This window comes from Leopardus geoffroyi, chromosome X (genome assembly GCF_018350155.1).
Source record: "Leopardus geoffroyi isolate Oge1 chromosome X, O.geoffroyi_Oge1_pat1.0, whole genome shotgun sequence".
NCBI lineage: Eukaryota > Metazoa > Chordata > Mammalia > Carnivora > Felidae > Leopardus > Leopardus geoffroyi.
This window is the reverse complement of record NC_059343.1, coordinates 14,586,696-14,602,767: the sequence shown is the minus strand read 5'-3', so window position 1 is coordinate 14,602,767 and position 16,072 is coordinate 14,586,696. Positions and strand designations below refer to the sequence as shown.

At 38.0% G+C, this 16,072-nt stretch overlaps 1 non-coding gene across 1 annotated transcript; it reads left to right on the top strand.

Annotated features, from left to right (window-relative positions):
- Positions 1–14,441: 14,441 nt before the first annotated feature.
- Positions 14,442–14,634, top strand: LOC123595579. The gene has a single exon (XR_006711261.1). It is a non-coding gene; the product is annotated as a U2 spliceosomal RNA (small nuclear RNA).
- The last annotated feature ends 1,438 nt before the right edge of the window (positions 14,635–16,072 follow it).

Below are 16,072 nucleotides of genomic sequence, written 5' to 3'. Positions count from 1 at the left end.
AGGAATAAAGCAGTTATAAATACCCATGTACACATTTTTGGGTAAATATAAGTTTTTATTTCTCATTTATTGGTAAAGAGTTTCCTGTGGTATAGATACACAACAATTTTTTTTTAAAAAACACATTCACACATTGAAGGACATCTGTTTTTTTTTTTCTTTCCAAGTCTGTGGATACTAGAAGTAAAGCTGCTGTGAATAGTCACATACTGATTTTTGTGTAAATACAAGTTTTCATTTCTCTGTCATGAATGCCAAGAGTACAATTGCTTGGTCTTATGGTAATAGCATGTTTGGTTTTATAAAAACTGCCAAACAGTTTTCCAGAGAGCCTGTGCTATTCTACATTCCCAGTAACAATGTATAGGTGACCCAGTTTCTCCCCATCTAGATTTCTCACCTTTCTATTATTTCTTCCTTACTAATGCCCCAAGATTCCTTCTCCGTAATATCCTTTCTGTTTGAAGATTTTCCTTTAGCTATCTTTTCTGAGTAAATCTGCTAGGAACATTTTTTTAAAAAATTTTCTTTTGTGTGAGAATGTCTTTATTTCCCCCTTCTTTCCTGAAAGATAATCTAACTCAGTATAGAATTTACAGATGAGAGTTCTTGACTTTCAGCACTTAACAAAGTTATGCTTGTCAAAATGCCGGAAAAAGCAGAAACCAGCCTGGAAAACAGCTATCAGATGGTGTATTACCAAACTTCATTGGGAAATGACACTGGCCCAGATCCTGCCTCTTCATCTCAATCCGTCCCACCCAGTTTCGGTTAGTTTGAAATGATACTTACTTCAAGTAACACTGTTTAAGTTAGAACTATCAATATCCTTCGTGTGAACTCATGATAGCTTTTTCTTTGTAAGAAATCATACTTTTAATATTGTGGTAATTTGGATACCCATTGTAGTTGTAACAAATAATACAGAGAGATTTCATTTATGCTTTACCCATTTCGGCCAACAATAGCATCTTGCAAGACCGTGGTAGAACATCACAACCAGGAGACTGACACTGATATCATCCACAGATCTTTTTTTTTTTAATTTTTAAAAATATTTATTTATTATTGAGAGACAGACACAGAGCATGAGCAGGGGAAGGGTAGAGAGAAGGGGAGACACAGAATCCAAAGCAGGTTCCAGGCCCTGAGCTGTCAGCACAGAGCCCGACGTGGGGCTCAAGCTCACAAACCATGAGGTCATGGCCTGAGCCAAAGTCGGTCGCATAACTGACTGAGCCACCCAGGCACCCCACATCCACAGCTCTTACTGAGACTTACCCAGTTTAATTAAATTGATTTTTGTGTATGTGTTTAGTTCTATTTGATTGTATCACATGAGTAGGTTGGATGTCCACCGCCACGGTAAAGATACAGAACATTTCCACCACCATAAGGATGCCTCATCTTGCCTGTTTGTAACCATACCCATCTCAATATAAGTCCCCAGGAGATTCATCTGACTTATTGTGTGTATCAGCATTTCCTTCTTTTTTATTGCTCTGTACCTTTCCATGGCGTGGATGTACCAAGGTTTGTGTATTGGTTCACTGTTGAAGAACGTCTGGACTTTTTTCTACTTTTCAGGATTACAAGTAAAATTGCTGTGACTGTTTATGTACAGGTTTTCATGTAAACATAAGTTTTGATTTCTTTTAGATGCCCCAGAGTGCAAATGCTTGGTAGTATGATCATTGCATGTTTAGTTTTATAAGAAACTGCCAGTTTTCTAGAGAGGCGGTACCATTTTACTTCTGCACGAGCAGTGTGTGAGTGATCTGGTTTCTCTGCATCTACATGTCTGCTGCCTTCATTCTTCTTTCTTCCTTTTTGTTTATTTATTTATTTAAGTGTTTATTTATTTTGAGAGAGAGAGCTCGTGCATGTGAGCAGGGGAGGGGCAGAGAGAGAGAAAGAGGGAGAGAAAGAATCCCAAGCAGGCTCTGTGCTGTCAGTGCAGAGCCCGATGCAGGGCTTGAACTCATGAACCATGAGATCATGACCTGAGCTGAAACCAAGAGTTGGATGCTTAACCTGAGCCACCCAGGTACCCCTCTTTCTTCTTTTTCAATGCTCCAGAATTTTTTTCATCATTCTTTTGTGATAGAAGATTTTCATTTAGCCATTCTCAAACATAAGTCAGCTAGTGGCAAATACTTTTGGCTTTCCTTTGTGTGAGAATGTCATGATTTCCCCTTCATTCTTTTTTTTTTTTTTAAACCAGTTTGGATGTTCATATCTTGTCTTCAGTGTTATTGAGGTATAATTGACAAAGTTGTAATATATTTATAAAGTGTACGGTATGATTTGATATACATATACATGGGGAAATGATTCCCATCATTGAGTTAATTAACATGTCTACCATCTCACATACCTATTTATTTATTTATTTATTTATTTATTTATTTATTTATGTGGTGAGAATGCTTAAGTTCTACACTTTAAGCAAATTTCAGTTATACAGTCCAGTATTATCAGCTGTACATTAGATCCTCAGACTTTATCTTAAAACTGAAATTTGGTACCTTTTCACCAGCCTATCCCCATTCCCCCCCACCCCCACCCAGCCCCTGGCTGCCATTGAACTGCCATTCATTTATGCTACTCTCTGTTTTTATGAGTTTGAATTTTTTTCTTTTTAGATTCCACATATAAATGATACCATGCAGTGTTTGTCTTGTTTACTATTTGGCTTATTAATGCCCTCCAGGTTCACTCATTACCATTCTCATAAATCTGTTTCATTACTGAAGGACAGTTTTGCCTGATACAGACTTCAGGGTTGAGATTTCTTAACTTTTGGTATTTGAAAATATTTTATTCATAGAAATATCGATAAAGGCTCAAACCAGCCTGGAAGAGAGCCCTGAGACAACAAGTTATCCACTTTTATTGGAAAACAACAGTGGCCAAGACTTTTTCCCCTTATGTTGCTGCATTCCTCCCAGTTTTGGTGATTTTGAAATGATACATTTGATACAGTAGTATATTTAATCTAGATTCATCAACATCCTTAGTGTGAGATAGTGGTAGCTTTTTCTTTTTTTTAATATTAAAAAATTTTTTTTGTTTATTTTTTGTTTTTGAGAGAGAGAGAAACGTGCACGCATGTGCAGGGGAGGGGCCGAGGCATGGGGCATGGTGGGGGGCAGAGGATCCAAAGCAGGCTCTGTGCTGACAGCAGAGAGCCCATTGTGGGACTTGAACTCATGAACAAACCATGAGATCACAACCTGAGCCAAAGTCGGACGCTCAAACGACTGAGCCATCTAGGCACCTCAGTGGTAGCTTTTTCTTTTTCTTTTTCTTTTTTTTTATTTACTCTTGAGAGAGAGACACACACAGCATGAGTGAGGGAGGGGCAGAGTGAGAGAGGGACACAGAATCCGAAGCAGACTCCAGACTCTGAGCTGTCAGCGCAGAACCTGATGCGGGACTCGAACTCACAGAGCCATGAAATCATGACCTGAGCTGAAGTCGGGCACTCAACTGACTGAGCCACCCAGGAACCCCAGTGGTAGCTTTTTCTAATGAAGTTTTTATTTTCAGAAAAATTTAGCTGCACATGCAGTTATAAAAAATAATACAGAGAGGTCCTGTGTTCCCATTCTCCAGTTTTACCCAATCTTAACATCTTGCAAAACAGTGACAAATTATCACAACCAAGATACTGTTACTCTACCATCCGCAGACACAAGCAGATACAATGGAGATGTCCCAGGTTTCAGTTTCACTCCTGTGTATTTAGTTCTATATGATGTTACCGATGTTACCGTCTGCAGAGATTCATGTAGCCTCTACCACGGGGAAGCCCCGAAACAGTTCCATCAGCACCATTTTCCCTCATGTTGCTCTTTTTTTGCCACACCCACCTCCCTCCAGAGGACTTCTCTCCCCAATTCCAGGCCATGCCCTGTCTCTCTCTGCTGGCAATCAGTAATCTGCTCTCCAGATCTATAATGTGTCCATTCAGCATTGTTCTATAAATGGAATCACATGGTGTTTGAGACTGGCTTCTTTCTTCCCTCAGTGTAATTCCCTGGAGAGTTGCTCCTGTTGCTGCACGTGTCAGTCATTCCTTCTTTTTTGCTGCTGAGTACTATTCCAATGTTTGGATACCCCATGATTTATTTAGCTGTTAAAACCTCTGGGTTTCCTGTTTTTAGCTGTTAGGGGTAAACCTGCTATGAATACTTGTTTATCGTTTTTAGCTTTGCTTCATTTCATTCATTTCACTCTCTCACACAAGTTTTTATTTCTCTGGGATGAATGCCCAAGAGTGCAACTTCCGGGCCCTTTGGTAATTGCATCCTTAGTTTTATAAGAAATGGACAAACTGCTTTCCAGCATAGCTGTACCATTTTCCATTCCTGCCAGCAATGTATGAGTGAACCAGTCACTCTGCATCCAGATTTCTGCTCTTTCCATTGTTCTTTCTCCTTCTTGATGCACCAGAACTCTTTCTTTCATATTCTTTCTGTAAGAAGAGTTTCCTTTAGCCATTTTTGAGCCTAAGTCAGTTAGTGACAAATACTTCTGGTTTTCCTCTGTATGTAAATATCTTTATTTTTGCCTTATTACAGAAGGATAGTTTCATTGGGTATAGAACATGAGTTTGGTAGTCTTTTCTTCCAGTACTTAAAAAATGTTGTCTTTATAGAAATGATGGGCAAAGAAGAAACCAGCCTGCAAAATAACACTAAGATGACAAATTTCCCACCTGTATTGGAAAATGACAGTGGTCAAGATACTTCAGCATATTTCTTCATCCCTTCCAGTTTTGGTGAGTTGAAATGGTACATATTACAAGTAGCGCTGTTTAATATAGATTCCTTAACACACTTAATGTCACCTACTGGTAGCTTCTCCTAATTAAAAATTACTTAGGGGCACCTGGGTGGCTCAGTCGGTTAAGCATCTGACTTCAGCTCAGGTCATGATCTCTCAGTCTGTGGGTTCAAGCCCCGCATCAGGCTCTGTGCTGACAGCTCAGAGTCTGGAGCCTGCTTCAGATCCTATGTCTCCCTCTCTTTCTGCCCCACCCTTGCTCATGCTCTGTCTCTCTTCATCTTCCAAAATTGAATAAATGTTAAAAAAATTTTTTTAAGATACTTAAAATTAATTAGTTAAAAATTAGAAATTTTATATTGAGAAAATTGTAGCTGCTCATGCAATTGTAAGAGAGATCTTGTGTACATTTTACCCACTTTCTCCCAATGACACCATCTGGCAAAACTATAGTATAGTATCACACAACCAGTATGTAGACATTGATAGAATCCACAGATTTTTATTGAGATGTTCTCAGTTTTATTTGTATTTGTGTGTATATTTATGTTTGTGTGTGTATGTGTATTCAGCTTTATATTATTTAATTTCATGATGTGAGTAGTTTTCATCTATTGCCTTTTAAACCTGTACCTGCTTTTCTCCTCCTACTCTCTTACTCCTACCCTGCCTTGTCCCTGCCGTTGGCAGCCACTAATTTGCTCTTCTCCTTTATACTTTTTTCATTTCAGGAGTTTTATATAAATAGACTCATATGGTATGTAATCTTTGGGGATGGCCTTTTTTTTTCATTCAGCAGAATTCCTTGGAGCTTCAACTAAGTTGCTGCGTGTATCAGTAATTCTTTCTTTTTTGTTGCTGAGGACTAGTCCACACAGTATGGGTGTACTGGGGTTTATCTGTTCACTGGTTGAAGGATGTCTGGGTTTCCAGTTTTTGGTTATTAGGTGTAAAGCTGCTATGAACACTCATGTACAGGTTTCAATGTGAGCATCAGTTTTCATTTCTCTGAGATAAAGCCCAAGAGCACAGTTTCTGGGTCCTGCAATAATGGTAAGTTGGGTTTTGTAAAAAAACTGTTGAACTGCTTCCCAGTGTAGCTGTACCGTCTTCTATTCCCACCAGCGATATACGAATGATCTAGTTTTTCTGTGTGCATAATTTTGCTTTTTCTTTTGTTCTTTCTTCCTTCTTTGTACTTCGAGGCTCCTTCCTTCATTATATCCTCTTGGTCAGATTTCCTTTAGCCATGTTTTAAGGCTAAGTCAGCCAGCAACATTTTTTTAAAATTTTCCTTTGTCTGAGGATGTCTTTATTTCTCCCTCATTCTTGGAGGGTAGTTTTGCCTGACACAAAAATCACTCTTGAGATTCCTTGTCTTTCAGCACTTGAAAGATGTTTTACTGATCAAAATGTTGTGCAAACAGAATCCAGGACAGAAATGAGTTCTGGGACAATGGATTCCTCAACTTCAATGAAAAAAAACAACAGGGACCGTGACACTGATTCAGAGTCTTTCTTCCTCACTCCTGGTTTGAGTTTAAAATGATACATATTATAAGTAGTACTCTCTAATTTAGGTTCATCAACATTCTTAATATGAATTCTTAGTGATAGCTTTTTCAAAATGAAAGTTTTCATTTGGAGATATTTCAGAACCACATGTGGGTGCATGAAATAATACAGAGAGATCCTTTTTTCTACTTTAGATTTTATTTTATCATTTCTTTTTATTTATTTCACTTTTTAAAAAATTTATAATTTTTTAAAATGTTTATTTATTTTGAGAGAGAGAGACAGAGTGTGAGCGAGAGAGGGGCAGAGAGAGAGGGAGATACAGAATCTGAAGCAGCCTCCAGGCTCTGAGCTGTCAGCACAGCCCAATACGGGGATCGAACTCTTGAACTGTGAGATCATGACCTGAGCCAAAGTCGGATGCTTGACTGACTGAGCCACCCAGGCACCCCTACAAATTTTATTTAAGTCCAAGTTAGTTAGCATATAATGTAACAATGGCTTCAGGGATAGAATTTAGTGACCCATCACTTACATATAATACCCAGTGTTCATCCCAACAAGAGAGAGATCTTGTGTACCCTTAACAGAAATTTCTCCCAGTGCTAATATTTTGCAAAAATGTAGTAAAACATCATATTTTGACATCAATACAATCTACACATCTATTCAGATGTCCCCAGTTTTACTTATATTCCTTTGTGGTGTGTGTGTGTGTATGTGTGCGCACGCGTTTGGTTCTCTGAAATTTTGTGACATGTTTAGGTTCAGGTGTTTACCACTGCAGTTCATACAGTTCTGTCCTGTTACCTCCTGTTGCCTGTTTATAATCATGTCATATGTCATTCCTTCCCTGGCTTCATCTCGAACCCATTTAAGGGCTGATGTATTCTCTTCCTCTTTATAATTTTATACTACTTTATGAAAGAGTATATTGGTGTTAATTTTTTTTTTATGTTTGATAAACATCTCCAGTAAAATCATCGGGATTGTAGATTCCTTTTCAGAAGGCTTTTTAAAAAAAATTACTTATTTATTTATTTTCAGAGAGAGAGAAAGGGTGACCAGGGGAGGGGCAAAGAGAGAGGAGACAGAGAGAATCCCAAGCAGGCTCTGTGCTGCCAGTGTGGAGCCTGATTTGGGGCTCGAACTCATGAACCGTGAAATCATGACCTGAGCCGAAGTCGGACGTTTAACCAACTGAGCCATCCAGGCACCCTTTCAGAAGGCTTTTAATTGCAAATTTAATGTCTTTGATGGTTATAGGGCTATCTAGATTATCTGTGTCATCTGGGTTGAGTTTTGGCATTTGTAATTTTGGAGGAATTGATTCAACTCTTCTAAGTTACTAAATTTATGAATGTAAAGTGGTTTGTAGCATTCCCTATTATCCTTTTGATGACTGCTGGATCTCTAGTGATAACTTGCTTCATTCTTGATACTGATGATTTGTGTCATCTCTTTTTCTTTTTAGAGGTTTAGTAGCTTTATTAATCTTTTGCAGCACTAGCTATTTGCTTTGTTGATTTCCTGTTGTTTTCATATTTTCAGTTTCATTGATTTCTGTTTTTTTTTAAAGTTTATTTATTTATTTTGAGAGAGAGAGAGAAAGAGAGAAAGAGAGAGAGAGAGCATGCCCGGGAAGGGGAAGGGCAGAGAGAGAGAGGGAGAGAGAGAATCCCAAGCAGGTTCCATGCTGTCAGCACAGAGCCTGATGTGGGGCTCGAACTCACAAACCGTGAGATCATGACCTGACCAAAATCAAGAGCTGGACACTTAACTGACTGAGCCATCCAGGCGCCTGATTACTGCTCTTTGTTATTTCATTCTTTTTGCTTATTTTGGATTTATTTTACTCTTCATTTCTTAGTTTTTGGTGTAGGAACTTACATTATAAATTTAGAACTGTCTTCTTTTCTAATATAAGCATTTAGGGCTATAAATTTCACTTTTAGTACTGACTTAGTTACATCTCATATATTTTGATGTGTTGTATTTTCATTAAGTCCTATGTATTTTATTATTTCTTTGAAAACTTTCTCTTTGACACATCTATTATTTATAAATATGCTGTTCAATTTCCAGGTGTTTAAAGATTTTTCTTCTTGTGTTTCTGTTATTGATTTCTAGTTTGATTCTATTATGGTCAGAAAATATACTACATATGATTTATTTTCTTTTCTTTTTTTTCTTTGTTTTTTTAAAAAATATATGAAATTTATTGTCAAATTGGTTTCCATACAACACCCAGTGCTCATCCCAAAAGATGCCCTCTTCAATACCCATCACCCACCCCCCCCATCAGTCCTCAGTTTGTTCTCAGTTTTTAAGAGTCTCTTATGCTTTTGATTTATTTTCTTTTAAATTTGTTGAGATTTTTTCCTCTGGCCTAGGATGTGGTTTGTGTTGGTGAATGATCCACAGGCATTTGAAAAAACATATACATTCTGGTTTTGTTGGGTGGAATGTTCTATAACGAGAATCCTGTTCATTGATTGTGTTGTTCAGATCTTATGTATCCTTGCTGATTTTTGGTCTGGTTGTTCCATCAGTTGCTGAGAGAGGGGAGTGTGTGAGGTCCAGAACTATAATTATGGATTTGATTCTTTCTCCTTTTAGCTCTTTCCATTTTTGCTTCATGTATTTTGAGACTTTGTCATTTGGTATGTTGAGAATCATTGTCTTCGTTGGGGTTGGTCTTTTCATCTTTATTTGTTTTTAGTAACTTTCTTTGCTCTCAAGTCTACTTTATCTGATGGCAGTACAGCTATTCTGTTTTTTTTTTTTTTTGATTAATGTTTGCATGGTATATGTATGCTTTTCCATCAGTTTACTTTCAATCTACCTATGTATTGAATTTGTAGAGTTTCTTGTAAACAGCACATAGTTGACTTTTTTTAATCTACTTTACCAGTTGCTGCCATTTAATTGATATGGTTAGGTTATTTTCATTTAAGATAATTATTGATATCATAGACCTAAGTCTAGCATTTTATTATTTTTCTTTTTGTTTTCTGTTTTTCTCATTATTTTCTTTAAAGTTTATTTTATTTATTTTTGTAAGTAGTCTCTACACTCATTGTGGGGCTCGAACTCACCACCCTGAGATCAAGGGTTGCATGCTCTACTGACTGAGCTAGTGAGACACCCCTCTCATTCTTTTTTTGTTTATCTTTTTTTTGCCTTCCTGTGGGTTACCTGAACACTTTCTAGGATTCTATTTTGATTTATTTATGTTTTTAAATATGCTGTTTTATATAGTTTTCTGAGTGGTTCCTCTGGATGTTACTATATATGTATGTGACTTATCACAGTCTACCGGTATCGGCATTTTACCACTTGGAATAAAGTGTTGAAACTTTAATTCCACTTAGTTCCCTTTGCCCTCCTCATTTTTAAGTGTCATTGTCTTGGATGTCAGATGGTATTTTCATTTTTGTCTCAGTCGTCACATATGGTTTACAAGACTCACGATCATATTGTATTTATCCGTATCTCTGCCTCTTCTGTTCTTTATTTCTTTTAATTATTGAATAGTATTCTATGGTATTAGATTTACCACGGTTTGTTTAACCATTCACCTGTTGAAGGACATCTGGGTTGTTCACAGTTTTGGCTATTATGAATGAAGCTAAGAACATTCATGTGCAGGTTTTCATGTCATATCATGAGCTTTTACTTCTCTGGGATACATGCCCAAGAGTGAAATTACTATGTCATGTGGTAATTGAAGATTTCGGTTTTATAAGAAACTGCCAAACTGTTTTCCAGTGTAGCTGTTCCATTTCATATTGAATGAATGATCAAGTTTCTCTGCATGCATATTTCTGCTCTTTCTGTTGTTATCTTTTCCTTTCTGATGCTCCAAGATTCCTTCTGTCATCATAACTTTTCTGTTTGATGATCTTCCTTTAGCCATTCTTTAAGAGTCGGTCTGCTAGTGATAAATACTTTTAGTTTTCTTTGTCTGAGAATGTGTTTATTTCCCCTTCATACCTGAAGGATAGTTTGCTGGATAGCAAATTTGCTATCGAGAGTTCTTTTCTTTCAGCACTTTTAACTATAGAAATATTGGTAAAAGCAGAAAATGTCATGGAAAACAGATCTTACTCAACTGTATTGGAAAATGACAATAGCCAAGATTCTAGCTCATCATCTTTCTGCATCCAGTCCAATTTTGGTGACTGACTGTGTGATGACACATCACAAGTAGCACCACTTAACATATATTCTTCAACATTCTTTTTTTAAATGTTTTATTTATTTTTGAGAGAGAGAGTGAGCGTGCATGAATAGGGGAGGGGCAGAGAAAGAAGGGGACAGAGAATCTGAAGCGGTCTCTGCACTGAGCCTGATATGGGGCTCGAACTCATGAACCACGAGATCATGACCTGAGCCAAAGTCAGACACGCAACCGACTGAGCCACCCAGGCGTCCCCTTAAACGTTCTTGATACAGGCAAATGGAAGGTTTTTGTTTCCTATTTTAAGGGTTGGTTTTAGGTTATATTAATAATAATGGCTAACATTTATTGAGTGTGTACAAGGCACTGTACTAATGAACTGACATGTCTCTTCTCTGTTAACATTCAAATGACCCCATATGTAGGTACTTTTATTACTCCCTTTCTCAAAGTCTTAAGACCTGGTGAGTGGCAATTCTGGAACTCTAACTCAGTTCTCTCTGGCTTTGAATCTCATATTTCTTTTTTTTTTTTTAATTTTTTTTTAACGTTTATTCATTTTTGAGAGACAGAGATAGAGTGCGAGTGGGGGAGGGGCAGAGAGAGAGGGAGACACAGAATCCGAAGTAGGCTCCAGGCTCTGAGCTGTCAGCACAGAGCCCGATGCGGGGCTCCAACCAATGAACCGTGATATCATGACCTGAGCTGTGTATTGCCTGCCAAGCCACAGTGGCAGAGATGAGGTGACCCTAAGTTCCATGGTTTCTAAGGGCAAACCTTCCTAATATTTTATAGTTCCTTTGTGTCTCTACTTCTAAGTAGATAATCTCTTATTAATATTCTAGCACAGGGCTCAGCAAACTTTTTCTGTAAAGGGCTAGATAGTAACTATTTTAGGCTTTGTGGGCCATCTGGTGCCTGTCACAACTACTCAACTTTGCTGCTGTAGCATGAAAGCAGCCACAGATGTAGGTAGATGAATGAGCGTGGCTATGTGCCAATACAACTTCATTTACAAAAAATGGTAGTGAGATTGCCCTGTGGACTGTAGTTTGCTGACTCCTGTCCTAGAGGAGATGCTTTTCTTTTAAATCATTTTGTTGGCCAAAGTAGAAAAAAGTTCCAAAATTGTTCTGTTACTAAATGGGCACCGTGGTATGCTGTTGTTAGAAGTATACACTGGCGAAAACTTTCTGAAGGGTGATTTCTATAAAAATCCATGAAAGTATTTATGCCAATTGACTCAGTAATCCCACTTCTATCTGAAGATGTAATTAATAAAAAAGATTTATATTTAAATTTTGGTACAAGAACTTTCTTTAGAGAATCATGGACAATTGGAGACAGCCAAATAAGCAGCCATAGGGAATTAGTGAAGTAATTCCTGGTATATCCATGGACATACATGAAGCAGTAAAGCATCGTGGTTAAGAGCATGGGCTCTTGAGTCAGATTGCCTGGGTTCAAATCCCAGCTCTAGGTCTTACTAACCATGTGACCTTCAGTCACTTATATAACCTAAGTATTGGTTTCTTCATTTGTGAAGTGACAAAAATTCTGGTACCTATTTCATAGAATTGTGAGGATCAAATGGAATTATTCATTTAAAGCTCTTAACGCAATGCTCAGAACCCAAGTCCAACCTGAGTGTCACCTGTCAGGAAAATCATGAAGATAGGAATGCAGATGCAGACTTGGAAAAAAAACAAAACAAAACAAGAACTAAAGAAAATGGAGACATGTTCGAGATAATTGAAAAAGCAGGATTCAGACTATATATGAAGTATGATTTTAATTTTGTGTTTAAAAACAAGAAATAGAAAAAAGAATGGAAGACATCAGCAGATTAATGGTTCAGAGAACTTGGTTTATAAACAGATTTAAAAACTGGCTCTGTGATCTTGTTCACAAGTAACTTCTGTGGGCCTCAGTTTCCTCATCTTCTAAATGGGCATAATGTCATTAGGGTGATGAAACTGAGATTATAGATGCAAAATATTTAACATAGTGACTGATATATAGTAGTTACTCAATAAATGCTAGCTATTTTAAAATTTTCTTTTTTTATGTTTATTTTTATTTTTGAGAGAGAGAGAGAGAGAGAGGTGGGGGCGAGGGACAGAGAGAGAGGGAGACACAGAATCCAAAGCAGGCTCCAGGCTCTGAGCTGTCACCATAATGCCCAACACAGGGCTCGAACCCACAAACCGTGAGATCATGACCTGAGCTGAAGTCGGATGCTTAACTGATTGAGCCACCCAGGCGCCCCTTAAAATTTTCTTAATTATGCCTACCCATTTTTTCCAAATCATTTTCAGGGAACATATACTCACTCAGGAATATAGCTCTGAGTGTACTTTTAGTCTGTAAAAGGGAGCAATGGGATCTCAGAGCAACATGTTTACATATGCATCTTTAGCCTAAGAATTGAATTTATTCAAGACAATGAAACAATTAGTTCAAGTATGGAGAATTCAAGACTAGAAAAGGTGAAAAATGCTGTTATGCAGATGGCATCAAAGAGACTCATTTAAGGAAAAGAAGAGAGAAGTACAGAAAAAAATTCACCCAAGTAGAAATTAGTGAATTAGAAATCAATTAGTTTCCTTTTCTTGGGCACTTTCATGGTAGCCTTGCATGAAAAAAACACAAAGATTTTACTTTTTCCCTCTGTTTTAAAAGGGTATCTCGGTGATCCACAAAGGAATGTCAGGGTGCTTGATGCTCATTTGCTGACTGCACAAAGGAAGGCTAATCCTAGGCATGCGGTCCGCTACCTGATTCATATTTTGTTCTCCAAGAAAATTCTGACGGACGGCTGGGTAGGTGTCAATTCCCAAGGCCTCCGACCTCTAGATGCAAACAAAATGGCTGCATTAAGAGGTATGTAAAGTCATTATGGAATCTTGTTTTATCATCATTTGGTCATCTGATGAATGTTATTGGCAGTTGAAGAGATAGTGATGAGGTCGATGCAAATCTTAGAACTGTTTATTTTTTCACCTGTCTGACCCAGATTTTACAATTTAATATTATGTAATGGGTAACAGCTTGTAAAGAGTAAAACTTGTCCATAGGCTAATGGAACAAGACCAGCTTTCTTGATTATTGTTGCTTATGGCTAGAATGAAGTCATTTCTTCAGTGCTGAAACCTGGTACTAAAAAAATAAAGAACCCCCCCCCGCCCCACCCCACAAAATGCAGGAGAATAAAACACACTTCTGTGCTAGTAACTGGCAACACAGAAATAGAATGTCATGATTAATCCATTTTAGCCTCCTGTATTCCTGCCTTCCAGCAATTTGTATGAAAGTCCTAGAACTCATAGGCACTGAGGCCACAACAATGAATAAGTATTTCTGCCCACAAGGAGTTCACAGTCTAGAAAGGAACTGTTGAGGGAAACAGATCAATTCTCATCCAGGCAGTAATGTAGAAGCTCAGAGAGCAAAGCAAATACTGTGAGGGCATTAGGAAAGGCTTACTAAGGACAAAACATTTGAGCTAGATTTGGGAGGATTCCTTAGCTAGATAAATAGGAAGGGTATTCTAGGCAGAGGGAATAGCTTATGGGGAAGATAGACATGTAGTAGGCACAAATAGACTATGGTGTAATAATATTTGCAATAACACGATTTTCTGTTTATTTTCAGGTTTCCTTTTTAGTTTTAACTTATCCATAGGGTTATTCAAGGGCATTAACACCCAGAAATATTTGACTTTCTGTTACATACTTTTTTAACTTTTAATTTTTTTTTGGAGACAGAGAGAACGTGTGAGTTGGGGAGGGGCAGAGGGAGAAGGAGAGAATCTTAAGCAGGCTCCACATCCAGCATAGAGCCTGAAGCCAGGCTTGATCTCACGACCATGAGATCATGACCTGAGCCAAAAGCAGGAGTTGGATGCTCAACCAACTGAGCCCACACTTTTTTTAAAAAGCACCAAAACGTCATCACTTCTCAGCCTTTTGGCTAAGATCAAGTGTAGTATATGTTCTTATTAATTTAATAAAAGCACCAGTGGCTCGTTAGCAGCTCCCTAGATCAATGTTTTATAGGGAATTGTGCATTAGAAGAAGTGAGATACTCAGCAAAGCATCCTCTTTGGACGGAATTTCTAAACTCTCAGAAAGAGAGAAGAGAATGACAATTCAAAATAGAAAATTTCAGCTTTTTAAATAAAAAATGTCTTGTCAGTTCTTTGGGTTTTTTTTTCTTTTTTAAAATTTTCATAAATGCTTTCTGCTCTTTGCAGAACATCTGCAATCAGTTTTTCCCGACTATGATTTGCGTGAATATGGAAATTACTGGCAAACCTGTATTGCCGATATCAATTCTCTGATCAGCTGTTTGCGTTCTGAAGCCAACACAATACGAGTAAGTTCTTTTTTATTTAAATATGGTCGCTGCTGTACAATTGCATACTGTGTACAATTCTGGAATGGATAGCATGAGACACTGGATCTTTAGGCTGTGTGCTCAATTCTTGTTTATTTAATTAAGGGGCAGTGTATGTTCTGTGCCTATTTGTTTCACTCTTTGACATTTATCCTCCATACAAATACCCTAAAGATAAAAGCAATCAAATGGAGTGTTAGAGTTCGTATATTTGAAGCCACGGTGTATGCTAGAAAAAAGTTTCAGCTGTGAAGGTATTTGGTAAATCTTTTTCAGTATCCCATTGAGTAACACAGAAAAGAGCAGACTGTGGTGCTGCTTAGCTGTTCTAATGGTACTTATGGATGGCACAGGTGCTTGTTCGCTTTCAGTGATGGCAGGACCTGGTGAAAAGCATGCATGTCATGAGGTTAAGCAATCGTAGATATGTTGTACTTTCCACAGTTACATGGTAAACAGGAATCTAGCTTTTCTCTCATCCATTCTATCTTCAAAGTGCATTAGAGATTTTTTTTTATGTTTTATTTTATATTTGAGAGAGAGAGCACGCGAGCAGGGGAGGGGCAAGGAGACGGAGACAGAATCCGAAGCAGGCTCTAGGCTCTGAGCTGTCAGTGCAGACCCCAAAGTGGGGCTCCAACCCACGAGCTGTGAGATCATGACCCGAGCCGAAGTCGGACTCCTAACTGACTGAGCCACCCAGGCGCCTCTCATTAGAGATTTTTTAACATGAACAGGCCAGTAGGGGAGAGGGAGAGTGTCCTATCTATTGCCTTCTCCTGAAGAAGCATTTAACTCAACAATTTCTCATTTCTACCCACCCCTCTAAAAATCCCATGTTATTCTCACCACATACAGTCACTCCTGCGTCTCTGGAGTGAGTTTATGGAAACTCTCTGCCAAGAATATTTGTAGCTGAGCTTATGTTTTCCTGGTGAACGGCTTGATTTCAGTGATAGCTCACGCACCATCTGTCTGAAACCAAATCTGCTTATTTTTCACATTCCCTTTTATATCCTACAAAAACTGCACCCTAAACATTTGAATGTAAAATTATGATACTGCCTGGAAAATGGTAATTTGCATATTTGCTTAGGCGTCAGAAGAGAAGCAGCATCTGCCAAATGCCTGCTGTGTACTTGACTAGGAGAGGGATAGGTCTTTGCCACTCAAAGTGGGTCCGCG